General features: G+C 37.8%; 1 protein-coding gene across 1 annotated transcript in view; it reads right to left on the bottom strand.

The window, feature by feature from the left end:
* The window catches only part of RIMS2 (regulating synaptic membrane exocytosis 2), a 446,152-nt gene that overhangs the window by 427,348 nt on the left and 445 nt on the right, over window positions 1–18,359 (bottom strand). The gene's annotated exons all lie outside the window — the stretch shown is intronic.

The following is an 18,359-nucleotide window of genomic DNA, read 5'->3' as shown; positions in this document are numbered from 1 at the left end:
GCTGTAGTTTTTTATTAAAATTATATGTACACAGATACAGAGGATATTTCAGATTTTTAGTAATAGTCAAGTGCATTCATAATTTCTACTTTGCACTTTATTATTGAAATTACTTTCTTTTAGCTTTAAATCAGAAATGTTCTTCAAATATTGCACTTTATTATTGAAATTACTTTCTTTTAGCTTTAAATCAGAAATTTTCTTCAAATATTTTTTATTTCCAGAAACATTTTTATAAAAATTGATTCATGTAACTCAAATAGTGTGCATGCCCTTAAAGATGAGCCAACCACAGAGAGAGAACAAGAACCACCGAAAGCCCCATTGTCCTCCTTTATCTACTGTAAACAAACAAAAACCTGAAGCTGTATCTACATAAAAGCTGCTGTCATAAGTGAAAATATCAATTTGCAATTTCCTTCAGCTCCTTCACTTTCTATTACTGTAAGCAGAATACTTGCTACACATGTGATTATTCTTGAACTTTAACCCAAGGCTTTATCATGTTTGTGAAACACACACTAATTTCAGTTTATTAAATTGGGAACCTTTATACTGTGTATATTGCACAAATTGATGTTACACAAAAGTATCCAGAGGTAGCAGAGTAGCCAAAGATGTATCAGTTCAATCCAGTAATTAAGTTTAAAAAAAAATAAAGGAGCATGCTCTAGAACCAACAGTGAAAACCACTGAGACTACAAGTCTTACTAACTTCTTCACATTTTACAGGTACAGTGGATAGCTAGACGAATTTCAATAGTTATAACAGATAACTGTCATTTTACTCTTGCTAGGCTATTTCTGGACAAGATGGGTCAATTTTTATTTCATCTATTTTATATTTATCATATAAATATTCACATATAAATATGTGAATTTTAATTTATATATTAAAATTGTATTATCATATGAATATTCACATACTTTATCTATTCATCTACATTTGCTGGAGCACTAGCTATTATGATGTTTATTCACTTCCTAGAAGGGAAAATAATATCAATCTTTACAGAAATTTCCAGTAAACACCTTACTGTGTAAGAAAAATAAAAACATCCACAAAATATTAGGAGTCAATCCACAACCCATGCTTTCACTACATGCACCTTCTGCTCCAGCAATGGTAACAGTCAATGTTAATATACTGCTAACAGGAAATTTGGAAGCCTGTACAGTGAATATGAAAATAAAATAAAATAAGTATACTTTTTATCAAGTAAGAAGGCAAAAAAATCTTACAATTCCAATGTGACAGACTGTGTTTTCATTTGTTTCAAGATTTCACCAGGAAAGGCTCTACACCTCACTTCAGACTGCTGTTCTCTTCACTCTTCCTCAGGCAGCAAAGACAGTTCAGGAAGTACAAATTCATGGCTTAAATTCTACAGGGCTGGAGCAAGGTGGTCTGCAGTCTCTCACTCCCACATGGCCCTTAGAGGTTTTGACATAAATGATGAGAAATGATGGGTGTAATTTCTTTTCTTTCACAATAAGATTAAATCAGAATTGATCTAATGACATTAGTAGACTTCTAACAGAATAAAAGAATTCAAGTTAAACCAAAATTCAGCTCTATTGTTTCATTATGGAAACAAAATTTTCAGGAAAGCAAAACAAGAAAGCCATGAAGTATTTTATTTGCCAGTGAGAGGGTCTAAACCAAATATTTTCTTACAAACTTCATCATATCTCGAAAAAATGAGATGGGGGAAATGAACAGCTTCAAATAAGTCTGTATTAAAATACAAAGAATTGACAGACTTAAATGGTCATCTCCCATAATATTTTTACATACAAAATGGATTTCAAATGAAAAAATTTGGAAATCTTATCTTGTATAACTTAAATGAAAATAAAATAAAAATATTAAGCTACAATTTACTTGATTTAACATTTATTTGGAGCATTGGAAGAAATATATAACTTCTTGTGTAGAAAAAGTTCGTGTTAAACATGAACATGTCTTTCACGATATCTTTTATTTTTCAGAATAAACCCATTATCATCTCAGGTAGATCTCTATAGAAGTTCTATTCTCGTTTTCTAGCAAGAGAAACATCTAATATAAGTGTTCCTTCTTTACATATAGCATTAGGAAGAAAGACCTTTTGGTATTTCATTCTACACTAACCAGACATTCTAGGCACCAGTACTACAAAACAAAAATGGTGTTACCGTACAGTCAGGCACTGGAAATTTTTAACCAGCCACTGAAACAGTCCAAATATTAACCTGTGAGAAGGTGAAAGCTCACTATATCCTCCAGAAATGTGTTTCTGACATTGATAGGAAGAAGTTCAAAACAAAGTTGTAATAAAAATACTGGCTTCTGAATGAATATGATATTTTTTTAAATGTATAATTTATTCCGATGTGGGGGCAGCAAATCTTTCCAGAAGAGTGGGCTTTGATCATAAAAGGAAGAGCATCACAGTTATTTGGGGATATTACACATGTTAACATGTTAAAATATTGCTTTTGTAGTAATTTTTACCAGGACTCTAGAGGGGAGATATAAGAAAGGGGACAGCTGTTTAATTTTTCTATACAATACAGATCAAAGATGAGAGTTACAGCAATCCAAGAGAAAAAAATTCTAACCAATAGTAGAATGTAGGTCCTTATGAATACTGAGCTAATATTAGCAACCAAGTAGTACAAAATATGTGAATATTTAATATTCCTACATAATAGTCCTAGTCCTGATAGATTCATTTCTCTTCTGAAAGAATGAAATGTCCTTCTAAATATAGCATTGCTTAAAAATAAGAATGCTAGGTAGGCATCCAGAAAATTGCTACTAGCATGGCAATATTTTTAATTGCTACATTTCTCAGACATTTTTTTTAATTCAATTAGGCCAATGAGGCTACATCTCAAATGCACAAGTAAGTCTGCAAGCCTGCAACTTAGGAGAATCAATTACTTTTATTGTGATTATAAAAAAAATTAAATGCTTTGATGCAGGGTCTATGTTTTTCTTATGTGTCGGCATAGATGGTAGCATTGTGCAACAGCAACAGCAACTATTTCTGAGTCCTCTTTTGAAAAATATTGATGTAGCCTGTATTTCAAGTAAATTGCAAACAAACTTAGAGCCAAAGCCATCACACATTTTAAATAATCAGAAGATCTTCCCATACAAAATCTGAAATACTAGGGGTGAAGCAGCTCTCTCATTCTTTTACACAACAAAAAGACTGTCCAGTCACCTGTGAAAATACAAGTGTGCATGTGTGCAGCAATTACAACTATGGCCTTTGCTACACACCTTTCATTATTTATGTCCCAGATCACATTGGAAAATGGAACAACACAGCTTTGCAGAGCTCATTCACTTGAACCGAGTCATCTGAGGTATTTCATCTCGCCTTTTTGTGTTCTTCCTGTGAGCTGAACTAACTTATGTCTGAAAATCAGAGCTTTAGAAGTGTTAAAGAAGAAAACCTGCTGTTTAATATGGAGATAAAAAACCTAGTTCTATCTAAAGTAACAACACTAATGACTTTCCAACTCCAATTATTCAGCAGAAAAAATTTATGAGCATTTTGTTTTCTTCACCAAAATTTTTTTTCAACACTAATTTTGGTGGCATTGATTCACAGACCTTAAACAGCAACTTCAAAATCAAAAGTTGGTTTGCACATGTTTGTCCACTGGTTTTCTCAATGACTGCAATATAACCAGTCTTTGCAGACTGTGGAAATAGTGGTGGAATAATTCCATTGCTCTCAGAGATTCCAAAAGTACTGTAGCTAATCTCTCTCAGCCCTTCAGCTGTGCAAGCTCAGCATTTTGTAGGACTGTACAGTAAATCAGATGAATTCCTTTCTGTAGCTTAAAAAGATGCTCTGCCAAAGTGATGAAGGGGGGAAATATTTTTTCATTAGTTTAACCTCCCTGAAATAGTTTTGTTAGGCAGTTCAACAGATACTTGCACCAGGGCCATGATGGTGTCATGGAGGCAGGAAGGAGCAGCTGGGCTGGCAATGGAGCTGTGGGTGCTGCACTGACAGCAGGAATTGCCTGGGGCTCTGGAGCTGAATTTAGCCTCTCAGATCTGCCTTCTAGAGAAGCCTCTCTTTTTCATACTGTATCGATTCAACAGGGACCCAGGAAGAGTAGTATCATCTATGCTCAGGTTAGACTTTGCAAATAAATTATCTAAATAAATATTGTGGTGGATTAACCTTGGCCAGACACCCAACAAGCCATTCTTTCATTCCCCTTTCGCAGCAGGACAGGGCAGAGAACATGATGCAAAAGCTCATAGGTCAAGATAAGGACAGAGAGACCACTCACCAGTTACCAGACTCCAATTTTGGAAGATTAATTCAAGTTATTGACACTTAATAACAGGGTAGGACAGAGAAAATAAAAAATCTAAAAACACATTTCCCCCCTGCCTCTTCTTTCTTTTCAGGCTCAGCTTCACTTATGCACCTTCTACCTCCACACTTGGAGCAGTGCAGCTGGAGAGGGCAGGGACATTGTGGTCAGTTGAGAGCTCTTCATCTCTGTGACTCCTTTTTCCTCATACTTGTCCCCTGCCCCAACATGGGGTCCTTCCCATGGGATACAGTCCTTACTGAACTGCTCCACCATGGTCCTTCTCACAGCCTGCAGTTCTTCAAGAGCTGCTCCAGGTCTCTTCCACGGGGTGCAGTCCTTCAGGAACATCCTGCTCCAGCATGGGGCCCCTGGAGAATTGGAAGTCTTGCCCAAAAGCCTACTTCAGTGTGGGTGCCTCTCTTCATGGGCTGCAGTACCTGCCAGGAGCCTGCTCCAGAGTGGGCTCTCCATGAGGTCCCAGCTTCATGCAAGGTGCATCCACCTGCCCTGCCATGAGGTCCTCCACAGGCTACAGGGGCACAGCTGCCTCACCATGCTCTTCACCATGGGCTGCAGGGCAATCTCTGCCCTGGTGCCTGGAGGCACCTCCTGCCCTTCCTTCCTCACTGACTTTGGCATCTTCAGGGCTGTTTCACCCATATTTTTCTCACTCCCTCTCTCTCACAGCTGTTGCACAGATTTTTTAATCTTCTCTTACACATTATCCACAGAGTTAATGTATGACTGTCCAGCAGTGTCACTATTGGACAATATAGCCAGTGGCAGATCCATTTTGGAGCTGGAAGAAACCAATTTTTCTGGCATGTGGGCAGGTTTTGGTGTCTTCTGCAACCCCTGCAGCTTCACCCCAACACCTGGACATGTAAATGCAGCACGAATACTTCCTTCACACCAGAAGAAGTGATACCATTTTTAGTTAAGAATCTAGTGAGTTACATGCTTCCGTGTAAGTTTTTATATAAGTTTCCATTTATTATAGCAATATAAACCTATTTATGAATTAAAAGGCAAAGAATAGTTGGGTTGGTGGGCATCAGTTCAATAACTCCTTTCCTTCCTTTTTTTCTCATACTGAGAAAATTTTTGAAGAAAATCTCTATTAAACTGAAACTAAGGGTAGAATAGATTTTGGTGATGTAATTACAAAAACTATTACGCGGATATTCAAATAGTCCCTAAAAACATACTAACAATGTCCAAACATACCAAGCAGTAGAAAGGCACTGCAGAATTCAAACCTCCTTCCACATTCTAATACCATTCAGGAACTAAATAAAATGTACTTATGTCCAAGATAGAAGATTTTTAATGGCTATTTCGCTCTTTTAACACAAACCAACATCTTTCTTTTGGGCGGCTTTACTGAAAATCTAGCAGTTTCAATGGCAGGCAAGAGCTGTTTTAAAATAGGTCATCATGTTTAGTCTTATTCATGTTAGGACCAGCAGTCCCTTTGAAATACAAATTTTTTGTGGATTACTATAATAAAACACTCCTAAGCCCTTATCAAAGAAAAACCTTGTGGCTATGAAGAGTGACAAAACATGTTACCAATTCTAAGCTGCTCTTTCTTATTTAACCTAATTTTATTTTAAAAATAAAATTAGGAGCATATCATTAATTATTTCAATAATGACAAGAAAAAATATACATCAGTGCTTTTACTTATTATAATGACCACATGATTAATACCTATTGAACTATATCTTAGTTTCCATAGTGAAACTCCAGATTCAGTGAATGATTTTTGATTATTAAATTTTATTAGGAAAAATTACAAATCTAAACAAAGGCACCATTTTAACTCATATTCCTTTTGATAAACAAACTTCTTACTTGTAACTAACTGGTCTTACTTAATTAAGACATATTTATTTATATCTGAGGCATTAAGTTAGGACACGGTGTTATCACTGACTAATTCTATCATTTTTATCACTCTTCTTTATGCAGAACAAATATGATCATTCATACTAAAAGTTAAAAATATAACTAAATGTTTATTTTGTCTTTCTCCAAATAAAACCTTCTTCTATACATGAGAATATCTGTGTTACAGAAAGCTTGGGAATATGTAACTCAGACCAAATTTCAGACAAGAACACTCTGCAAATTCTGCAGAAGACAAGCTCATGTAAACTCTACAAAGTAGCTAAAAACACCTATCTACCAACCATGTCTAAATAAATTCAAAATACATAAATGTACATTAGTGCTCAGCTGTAGTACATTAAATTTCATTCAGCTTTGGCCACCTGCGTTTTCAGATATCAACCAGACAGAATTCAAGGCTTTCAAATAACAAGTACTTTCTCTGTACTCTACCCTGAAAGCACCTTTACTTGGCCCAGTGCCTTCACAGCCTCCTCTACAGCAATTTTTCAAATGAACTATAAACAGGGCAGGAAAAAATACATTTGGATTTTTTATATATATTTTTAAACTTGGAAGATACAGTTTTTTAAGAGAAATATGGGTACTAGGTAAAAATACAGTTTTCTTTCAATCATATTGGGATTTTGCTTAACTTTAAAATCTGGTGGAATCTTTGGTAAAGTTCCACAAAGAAATTAGAATTATTGCTTCCCTTGAAATGTCTTCTGATGTAATATGTATTAGCATGGAAGTAATATCAACATTTCAGAAATCTTTACCATTCACTTAAACTTAGCCCATCAGATTTACTATTGATATGTAAACCAGACTATCATCAAAATATCTACAGGCATAACCTTACTACCAATCCAAAAAGCTAATACATTAATAAAAACCAGTACAAGCTGCTTCATTCTATCCACAGAATAAAATGAAGTTCCTAATTTTAAATAGTTCATAGTGTTTGCTGTGATATTTGATCACTTCATTACTGCAATGTTACAAGTAGTTTGAAAAAACATGGTATTTTCCTGAAGCATTTTAACTTTAGTAAAAACATGTGTTTGATAAAAGCATAATCCTCAGCCTTCTAAAAGTGACAGTGATGTTATTTTTCAAGCTGTTGGATAATACATGGTTCAGCTGTCACTTACTGTGCAGCAGTCGGTTACACAGAATTAAATGAATCATAATCGCAATGACTAGCCAAATTAATGAAAGCATGCTGAATCAAAACTCATGCTCCCAAACTGTCTTAGGGCCTGATTCAGCAAAAATATATTTGATTTACCTACCATACAGCATATTCCATAGATACCTGTTTATCAAGATTTTCAAAGCACATAATTGCTGAATTCAGAATGCATAGCAGGGCAACAGTATGTTTTAACACCCTACCATCAAAAGTGACCCATCAGCTTGTAAATGCACAGTAGTTAAACAAATCCCATTAAAACAATACATAGCAAAAGAGAGATGGTGTGTGAGTTAAGGAAAGAAACTGTCAAACTGAGTTTATAGAGCTTTCTTTGGGTCTTAGTGTTACACTGTTTTAATCCTACAAGTAGTAGACAAATCCTGTTTGTGACTTCCCATCTAGCAATCTGACTAGCTTCATCTATGAGATTCTACCTTAAAATATCTGTTAGTTATTCTTATTGGGGAATGGCATTGGAAGGTTTTCTTTGCAAGGTTCTTTTGATGATGGGCATGCTTAATCCCACATGCTGGAAAGATATCATATTCCAAGGTCTGCTTTTAGATCTCATTCTTCAAAGGCTTTCTGAATTCAATATAAAAAATATACCAAATCTAAGAATAACCATGGACTAGAAGGGAAGCATACTCAGGTTCCCAGCAGTGACTCTCAAATAGTAAAGTTATGGATAAATGAGCATATCCTAATTAATAATTGATAGAAATATAAGCAAAATATGCAGATTCACAAACAACTTCTAGGGAACCATAAACATCAGTGTCAGCTGGCAAAGTATCTATGGCATTCTTACAAGACCAAATATATAATGAAGAGTTACTCTCAAAGGAAGAACTCTGCAAGGCAGACTCAACTAACCTAGCTCCAGAAGTCTGTGAGATAGACCTCTTCATCTGACATATTCCCTCTATCTTCTTTTTAAGTCCACAGCCAGAAATAGGCTCTGCAATTCATCTGGCCTATTTGAAATGTCTAATTTAAGATGAGATGGATCACATCCTAAAGGCACCTCTTTATTTCCATTTGCTTCAAATTGAACCTAAGTGATTTCAGAAATTGATGTCTTCCTCTGTAGGTATTCAGATCTGGTCAGAAGAATCCCAAAGAATTTCTGGGCTCAAATAGTGTAATCCAAGCTTTGAAGGATGTAGTGTGGGAATGGAAAAGATATCAAAATTGAGGCAATGATGTTCATTAACCAAACAGTTCTACGCGTGCTGAACTTAAAGAAGTCTGATTTTATGAGGACTCACACCTCATGATGGATTTATTTTGATGCCAGTGTTGGTTCTCCCCTGTAAGAGCTCCTTGGTATGTAGAATGGCGTGAGTAGACTTTTCCAATCAGGAGTATGGACAATCACTTCCACTACCCATCTTCTCATCTTCATTCAACCCCTAATAATTACTTCTTTTTGGGACCTCAAATTTTTGTCAAATTTTTTGTAAGTCAACCAAATATTGAACCTACTGAATAAATATGGCACCAGATGCAACCGTTTCCCTTAAAATAATATAGCATTTGTGTATTTCCAAGTTGGTGAAAGACCTCCTTTATCAGGAAGAGATTTGAACACAGCTCTCTCCTCCAAAATAAACAAGTTATGGGTAAAACAGGAAAAGTTTATTCTGCATCCTGACAATGAAGGCATACAAGTGTGCAGTCAGGAATGAGAATGGACAGGCAAGAGGAAGTCAAATATCTCTGTGATTAGGATACTCTCTCTCAAGAGGCAAGTCCTCATTCCTGCTCCAAGGACTGTTGTGCATTTTATTTAAGCAATTTGAATGCAAAATTCATAAGAGGCATCTGATATAGACAGAATACAACTCAATGGCACTAAAGACAAACACTGCATAGCTGAGGTAATCAAATTCAAAATACAGAATGAGGAATGACTGATTCAACAAGAGTTCTGCAGAAAAGCATGGTGAAAGGATAGTAGATCACCAGCTGACCATGAATCCATAAGTGTTGTACCACAACAAAAACTCCAAACACGTGACAGTGTCTATACAAGGAAAGAGTTCTGTGCAAGACACTTTTATCCTCATGCTCTCCCCATACTTTTGGAATACGTGTCTGGGTTCAGACACTGTTTTAAAAAGAAATCAGTCAAAATGTATATATAAAGACTAGCAGCAAAAATGGTAAGAAATCTAGAAAACATGACTTGTTGAATCCACAGGAAGGAGTGATGAAAATACATAGGAGGAGATATGATCACATTTATGAAATACATAAAAGGTTGCTGCAAACAGAAAAATAACAAACTGCATTGCACTTCCATTGTGGACAGAGTAAGTAGCAAATGGCAGAAAAGAGATTTAGGTTTAACAGTAGGGGGAAAATTCTAGTGGTAAGGATAAGGACTTTGAGTAAGTGAGAAAAATTATCTAGGGAATTCAAGAAATCTCCATCCCTGGTTGAGTAGGTAGTGTAGTCATTTGTGGGAGCTCAGCACATCACTCCTGATGTCCAGAGCTACCGAGAGAACCCTTGGGGGGCTCGGGAGTCCTGGAATGTTGCCAAAAGCACTTGGTGGCTTGATTTTGATCCATCTAGAGATGTGCCACCGATGTATGAGGAAATGGAACCTGCGAGAATCACTCGGGTGTAAATGGTGAAGGGAAAATATCATTATAGGGTGAATCACAAATTTTGGGGTTTTAGTACAGGGGGGTTGTAGAGACAAGATGGAGGAATCAGGGTGTGCCACCAGGCTCTTCCTTCTTCTTCCTGTCTTCCATCTTCTGGGGTAGTGTTGGCACTTGTAGATTGGTCTAGGGTGAGGGTGTACTTGGTGACGAAGATGATAGGTATTGAGAACAAAAAGTAAATATGATATACGTAGTTTTTGTTATAAAAGATGCGGCCGCCTTGGGGGTGGGCAGAGTGCCTTTGGCTGCTGTGCTGGTCAGATCCTTCAGGCAGAGAAAGGACTTTATAGATAAGAGATAATAAACAATTCTGAAGACCGAAAAAACCTAGCGTCCAGTCTCATCCTTTGAAGCCCAACGTGCAAGAACCATCCTGAGCGTGTGTGGGGGCAGAGACAGACAGCCGACCCCATAGTCATTCTTCTCACACCTTTCAGTAGTAATCTATCATTTGAAAAATGTAATATTTTCATACTATATACAGGAGCTTTACCCTAGGATCTGCTTGGCCCACTCTTCACTTTCTGCTACATAGGCAACACAGCACTTGCAGAGATAATTAGCTGGAATTCAGTGCATCATTTGCTATGTGCCCTTGCCTCGGCCAGGAAGGCTATTTATTCCAGTGGTTAGGTGGGGTCTCACAATTGCAAATCACTAGTTTATACAAATAAGTGTCAGAAGCTGCTGTCTTAAGAGCTGGTCATGCCTTGAGGCAAAGGATTAATTGGAAGACCTGTTGAGGTCACAACAAGCTATGTTTTTTATTATTCTATGTGTTCTCTGGTCTTTAAACAGCTTTAAAATCACTTCTTCTCACTCATCCTTTCTGTAAGCAGAAAAATTTATAAATGCACCAAGAGTTAGATAAACACTATATGAAAAAAGATTTCTTGCTAACACACTGGAGTACACATTTCTGAAAAGTTATATGAAAGATGGTTGTGAACAATTTTCCAAAACAGGTTGACTGCTTCTAACACACAATTTTATTTAAAGGTGAAAAAATTTTATGTCCTTCATATGCTTAAGCCAGTACACATCCTAAAGTAAGTCTGCCCTCAAAAATACACAAAACCAAAATGCCACATTGTATCAAATACCTAGTAATGTTATGACTTGTTAAATATTCTGAGTACAAATACAATATAATATTTGCTATAAGAAATGATTCACCTTTAAGATATTAATGTCAAATAAAGAATAGGTCATCAGGAAGTATTTAAGCAACCTCATATGAGATTTAAGAAGAAAGAACCAACCCCACAGAGACAGTAAACAAAGAAAATAATGGGCTTTATGTGTTATTTAAAGTTTAAAGATTTTCTTATGAATTTTCAAAATAGAAGCACTCAGACTTGTTTGAAATACAAGTTCAACTCTTGCTAACTCCTGCTAGAACAAACAGAATCTCACTATATTTTTGATAAAAAGTTTAAAGTTTAAATCAAATATATTCTTTATAGCCTTACATCAAAACTTAGAAACTCCTAAAAATACAGATACATAAAGTCAACTATTATGACTATTACTTTTCCTCTATCAAAATGTATGAGCTTGATTTCTTTATCAAAATGCAACTTCAACGACAGAAACCAGCAGAAATTGCTTTGAACACTTACTCTCCAAAAATTACATGTATTTACTTCTTATAAGCTCTGCTATTCCCCTAAACAATCTCTTACTGTTTGTTACATTAACTCTTACAGTCTTAGTCCTTACTGACATCTTTGCAGCTTCAAGACCATAGCTTGGAGAAACTACATGAGGACACAGTCACCACATGACATTATGTCATGTCATGTGCTGTTGAGCACAGCACTGATTTTGCAATGTTGCTGGATCACCAGAAGTATAAATAACTCCTGAGATGAAGTTGATGGAGTTTACTGAGTTTACAAATGCACTAGCAGATTTGGTGTAAACTGTTTTTATTAATAAACTATAACATACCCTCAACAGAGTTACTTCAAGGATGTAACAGCTCCTCCTGTTACACCATGTAGTCCTGCAAAAGAGATCTAAACTCAGTAAGCACTGAAAACAATATAGGTCAATATGAACTTCAGATTTATAATATGAATAACTTTGCCTGAACAACGACTGCTTTTGAATGCCATTTGCAGACAACTAGTATTTCAAGAGACTCTTTCTGTTTATGAGTTAAAATTAAAACAAAGACTTGTCCACTCCTAGAGAGATGAGGTTGTCTAAGGTAAATGGTAGCCAATAACCTTGATATAGTAAAATATATTATTAAAACAATCTTTGTGATCTAAACTTAACTTAAAAAACCATCCTCACCTCAAAGCTCATTGCTAACATATAACGTCTGTTGTGCAAAACAGGTATAGATGAGATCATAACCCATCACTTAATGTGTTCTTGGGATTTTATCTCCCCAAGTTTCTGTCAAAATGCATCATCAGTGAAGACGTTGAGGGAAAAGGAAAGATCACACCAAAATAATCCTTCTTGGAAAAAGTTGGTCTAATGGTCTTAGAAACTGCCCTAGCATTCTGACTGACTGTAACAAAACTTGAAGGAAGCCAGTAAAGCAAAAGGGTGAGGGGTGGCATTAAGCTGAAGAAAATCCCATTCCACTGGATTTAAATTGCAAGTTCAAACTATCAATTTACTTTTTCCTCCCTATTATGGAACTTTGAATATGTTGCAAGTATTTTAAAACTTCACTGGCAGGGTAAAACCACATTTTACACCAGTTCTGCAGTAACTTATCACTTCTGTGTATTTTGACACTTACAATATATACACTAATTAGCCATTGTTTCAATGGAAAAATCAATTATTTGACATTCTCAGTTATTTAAATGTTACCCAGCTCAGAGATGCATGCAGACAAAATCCAGAATGGACTATTCAGTCCGCTAACCTCACCTCCAGAGACCACTGCATTTCACCCAGTCACTGCTTTCTAGGATACAGTCCCAGCACCTTAAAATTATGATCGCCACTCCTCTCTTTTAGATGTAAAATTAAATTAAATGTTTTTTCTCTTTTTTTTTTTTTTTTTCCAAAGAAGTGCAGAATGATATTTATTTGACAAGACTGCAGAAAGAACATACTATCTGGTGTTTAATGTCTATTTTGGGGATTCTTTGTTAACTAAATTCTGTATCTGTTAGATTATTTCTCAGCCCCATATGATGTCAAGCTTTTCTATATCCAACCAATCCTACTTCTACTTCTTGAATGTGGGAACATCAGCACTATTGCAGTCTTCTAAAACTTTACTCAACATGAAAATTATCAAGCCAAATAATTAGTGTAACTGGCACTGTATAATCTCCAAATATATTCTGCTTACTCACTAAGAGGAAGTACTGCTTTAGTCATTTGTAGACAGTGTCTAAAAGTGAGTTAGGTTCTTCAGAGAACAATTGTAAACAATGAGTCTTCTTGAAGAGGAAATGGTACAAGCCATAACAACCTGACAAGTACTATCTACAGTATAAAATCTGTCATCAGTCTAAGCATGTGATAAGAGTGAAGAGCAAGGAACAATGACAACTTTGAGAGGGGCCCAAAAAGCAGTACAAATTATTAAAACAAAAGAAAGGAGAGACTACAAAGAATACTACAAGGGAGAAGAATGAGGTGGTAAGAAGGGAAGAGGAAATGGCAGGGCAGAAAGAGGGCAAGTATCCTCCTCAACTATAGATATATATATTTGTGTAACTTCCACTATCACTTATTTTATACTGCATAAAGTTATTACTTTTAATGTCACTTGGACCATATTTGAATTTACAACACATAGAAACAAGAGCAAAATTATTAGTGGTGTAGATTAGAACAAACTGTTCTAATCAGCACTCCAAATTCAAACAAAATGCAATGTAAAATTATGGGAGCATAACATAACTAACATTGCCTGGAGTCCTAGTTTACTATTTAGTCAGCAGCAAATTTTTTTGCCTTTTTCTCTAGAAATTTTAGGAATCCCTATACATATGTCCATTTTCCAAAAGCAAAATCAATAAACACCACATATATGTCCTTCTTCTCTCCAGCCCAGAAATCCAAATCCAAAACATACAATGCTTTTAAGACAGTTTAAATCAGAGCTGATTATTTATAAAGTAGGATAATTATGTATAAAATAGTACAATAGCTTTGTGAGTCTGATATTTACACTTCTGTGAGTCATGGCCATCAACTTATTGCTTCCTCTTCCCCAGGTGAGCATCCTGCCCCACACCTCACTCACAGTGTCATACAGAGCTCACAAAGCCCAGCTCCCTTGAGGTTTGCTTGTCAGAGATTTTGTTTCATTCAGTGTAGCTACCCCATTTTTACCACATCTGTGCAATCACTACCACAGTAACTGAGCCTGCAGTTAGTTGTACCTTCCTAAAGTTCACTCTGGACTTGACAGTGGTGGTGCACTGAGAGCCACCATCCTCTAGCTAGCCCACCATGTTTTCACCTTTCTTAGGTAAATCAGCTGACAAAGCCACACACTTTTAAAATAAATCTTTTACAATAAATATCTTACAAGGTAAACCTGTAATGCTTTGCAAATATATGAAAAGCTGGATAGTTCATTAAAAATTTTTTTGTTGAGAAAATTTGTCTACTACTGGGCCAAACTCTTGGGAAAAGTTGAAATACACGTCTTTTCAGAGCCATGAGTCTGACTTTATGAGGAGAGCATTTTATCTTTAGAATTGCTCAGCAAAGGAGATGGAAACTTGTGATTTTTCAAGTAGGAAAGTGTAGATGCACATCACAGACTGAAACAGAAGTCTTAATAAATAATGGCAGCATCCTAACATCTATTTTTTTTCCTGTGTGCATTCTCTCAACGCAGTTCTTCAACACAGAAATAAAGTACAAATTAAAAGTAAAAAAGCACAAGACTGATCCCATAAATCAGTCTGTAGGGAGGAAATGTGCTGTCTAAAATCTCTTAAAAAGCTTACACACACAAAACCAGATTTTATAAGAGGAAGAATGTGCATAATTTAAAGGAAAAGTGATCATCAAAAATTCTATCCTCTAGCCAAGTCAGTAAAATATCCACAAAGAAAAAAGTTGAAAATATGTAAATATTCTTCAAACAGCAAAGACTCATGCCCAGAGTACAGACATCAATTCACTCTGTCATGCATTAAGCATATTAAATATTATGCAAAATATATATTCAATAACCTTGTCAAAAAGACAACTTCTTAGCCCATAACACTCAAAATGCACTCCAAGGGTCCCAAAAATTCCAGAAGTGAGACAGTCAAAGCAGCAGAGTTTGCCACCCATCCTTTCTAAAGCAGAAGCTCCACCTCAGGAACACAGTGCACAACTGTAGCTCAGCGTATTTCACAGACCAAACCAGGCCAAAGGACAGAGCAAATCTGGAAAGCTTCTGCTTTCCATGCCATCATGTTCCATCAAATTCTGGCAAGAATTCATGCTGACCCGATCACTATTAGTTGCTACAGATTACAACTCATCACCATCTGTATTTCCTTTCCCCAAAAAGAGTAAAACAAGCATAAGGAGAAATTATGTATCTATTTTAAATCCACACATCTTTACCCCAGGGAGTGAAAGGAAAAGAATAAATAGTCCACATTACAGATGTGAGTCACACTACTTAATGCTCTTTTGGAAAAGGCTCAAATACCACAGTGATGGGAACAGCATGAGCATTCGAAAAACACAAGATAGAAACAGAATGGACAAAGGAAGTAGAGCCCAGGGAGTAGCCATTCATACTGACAGTCAATCACCATATATGATTTAAAAATAAATAGAGGGAATACATGCTTGCTGCTTTCTTCAACATTTGAACAGTTCTTGTGTTAATATCTCTAAATGTCAACTCTTGTTTTCAGCATTTTTTTTTAATCCTGCTATATTTCTCCACGGAATGAAATGACACAATTTTATTGCTGAGGCAAAAATACCTTCCACTTCAAAAGAAGCTTGCCTTCGAGGAGAATTACACTTGAACAAAGACTGCAGGATTTAGCTCTATATTTATCTCTATGCAATAACAGTAATTCATTCATATAAACATGGGAGGGGGTTTTTATTCTTTCTCAGAAGGAAAATCTCTCTCAAGAGAATAAAACTCAGTAATATCTACATAAATATGCTGGTATGACTTTGGTGGAGCATTGTGCTTGATAAATCAGTAGATATTTTTAGAATAAACTGATGGTTCAAGGAGACACTTCATTTTAAGAAAAATGAAACTGGTGAGTTATTCATGTGACACCAAGTCCCTTCTCACTACCCTCTAAAATGTTGTGGGCCATCTATTCAAATTCCATTGACAACAGCATTTTCCTAATAGCACTGCTTTAGGCTATCCTTTATGTATAAACTTTGCGCCTTACCATCTCCCTCGTGGCTTACACAGAACTCAAGAGGACACTTTAGTGAGACATAATGAGAAACTAAACCCCACATAAATTTTATCCTTAGATTTGGTCTAAACCTTTACTTTGCCCATTGTCTGCTTCCAAGATTCTCAATATTACAAATGAAAACAATTCTGCTTCATTTCTTGTATCAGTTTTACCTCACCCTTACTTGAGAAACAGTTTCTTCTTCATTTGCAAGCTTAACCATTCAAGCTGATCCTAGTATTGTACTGATGTTTTACTTTATATATCATAAATATTACTCTCCACAGCAAAAGTTGACAGGAGCCTTCTTTAAAACTTTAATGCTATTATTATATATTTAAAATATGTAATAATAGCAACCTTAATTCCTTGAATTCCTGCAGCTTCCAACTTGAACTTTCATTTTTGTTAATGATTTTTAAAAGTGCAGAAATTTTAGAAAAAAATTTGCATTTATTTCAGTATATCACGCAACTTAATAAAATAGTCTAAATTTTTTCAAAATAAAAGTAGAGCAAACAAGTGTAGAGCAAGATATTAAGATGTGGTGACAAAAGAAGGTATGGTACTTTATTTCCAGTGCTCACATTACACTGATGTGCTTCAGAATGTTCATCCAACAAAAAACCTTTTAAAATAGACTTTGAAATGTTTTTAGGAGATCTCCTCAACATTTAGGAGCTGTCACACAAAGTATATTTGAAGTTTTTGGTATGATGCAGTGAATCTTGGAAACAGACTTCCAAAGTCAGCAACTAAAGCTCAGAAGATAGCTTCCAGGTGCTGAGTGTGAAAGGCCAGCTGCAATTAACATGTCCAAGACACAACGCTAATTTTGGTACCAAAAAAAACCGCTCAGAGCTTAGAGCTTCAGCTTCACCACACTCATCAAAGTCACGTCCATGACAGCACTAGCTTTGCTTATTTTTAAGTCACTAGAAGTCAGCGTGGTTACTCCATCACGAAGGGAGAACAGTTTTCTCGACTTTACTCAGTGTCTGCCAGCCAACTGGGGCAGGGCGTGACTCACGCCGTGCACGGCAGCGGGACCCCCGGGCCTGCAAGGAGACCGGTGTCATCCCGGGAGCGGGGCACGGCGTACGGGAAAGCTCGCGCTTCCCGGACACTCCCGGTGCCGAGCCGGGGGGCCGCGGACAGCTCCCGGTGCTGAGCTGGGCCGGGTAGGGTGGCCGCGGACAGCTCCCGGTGCTGAGCTGGGCCGAGTGGCCATGGACAGCTCCCGGTGCTGAGCTGTGCCGGGTAGGGCGGCCGTGGACAGCTCCCGGTGCTGAGCTGGGCCGGGTGGGGTGGCCGTGGACAGCTCCCGGTGCTGAGCTGGGCAGGGCGGCTGTGGACAGCTAGCTCCAAATGCTAAGCCGAGTCGCCCCGGACAGCTCCCGGTGCCGGTGCCGGTGCTGGTGCTGGGGCCGGGGCCAACCCCACGCCCCCGCTGGGCAGGGGGAAGGCGTCCCGCTTTCCCCGGCGCCGGGGCTCACGCTTGGAAAGAGCAGCGGGGCGGGGGCGGGCGGCAGACACGTTGTCGGGGGAAGATGGCGGCTGTGGCAAACCCACCCAGCCAGGCGGCCGGAGCCCAGGCCCCGGCGGTGCTGCTCCGCCCGGCAGGGCCGCCGCCGCCAGCGCGGAGCCCGCCGCGCCCCCGGCACCGGGCCCGATGCTGCCGGTCCGCCCCCTCCGGCGGCGCCGACCGCCGCCCCGACCCACCCCCGTCCTCCCGATGGAACACGCCGGGTGAGGACGGCACCTGTGCGGCCATGTTGGGCGCCCGGTTCCCGCCGGCGCCGGGGCGTGCGGAGCCGGAGCCGCCCCGCGGAGCGCGACTAAGGCAGGCGCCGAGCGTTGCCGCGACCCTGGCAG

Source organism: Haemorhous mexicanus, chromosome 1, assembly GCF_027477595.1.
Source record: "Haemorhous mexicanus isolate bHaeMex1 chromosome 1, bHaeMex1.pri, whole genome shotgun sequence".
Taxonomy (NCBI): domain Eukaryota; kingdom Metazoa; phylum Chordata; class Aves; order Passeriformes; family Fringillidae; genus Haemorhous; species Haemorhous mexicanus.
The sequence above is the reverse complement of the archived record's forward strand: the minus strand, read 5'-3'. Positions and strand labels throughout refer to the sequence as shown.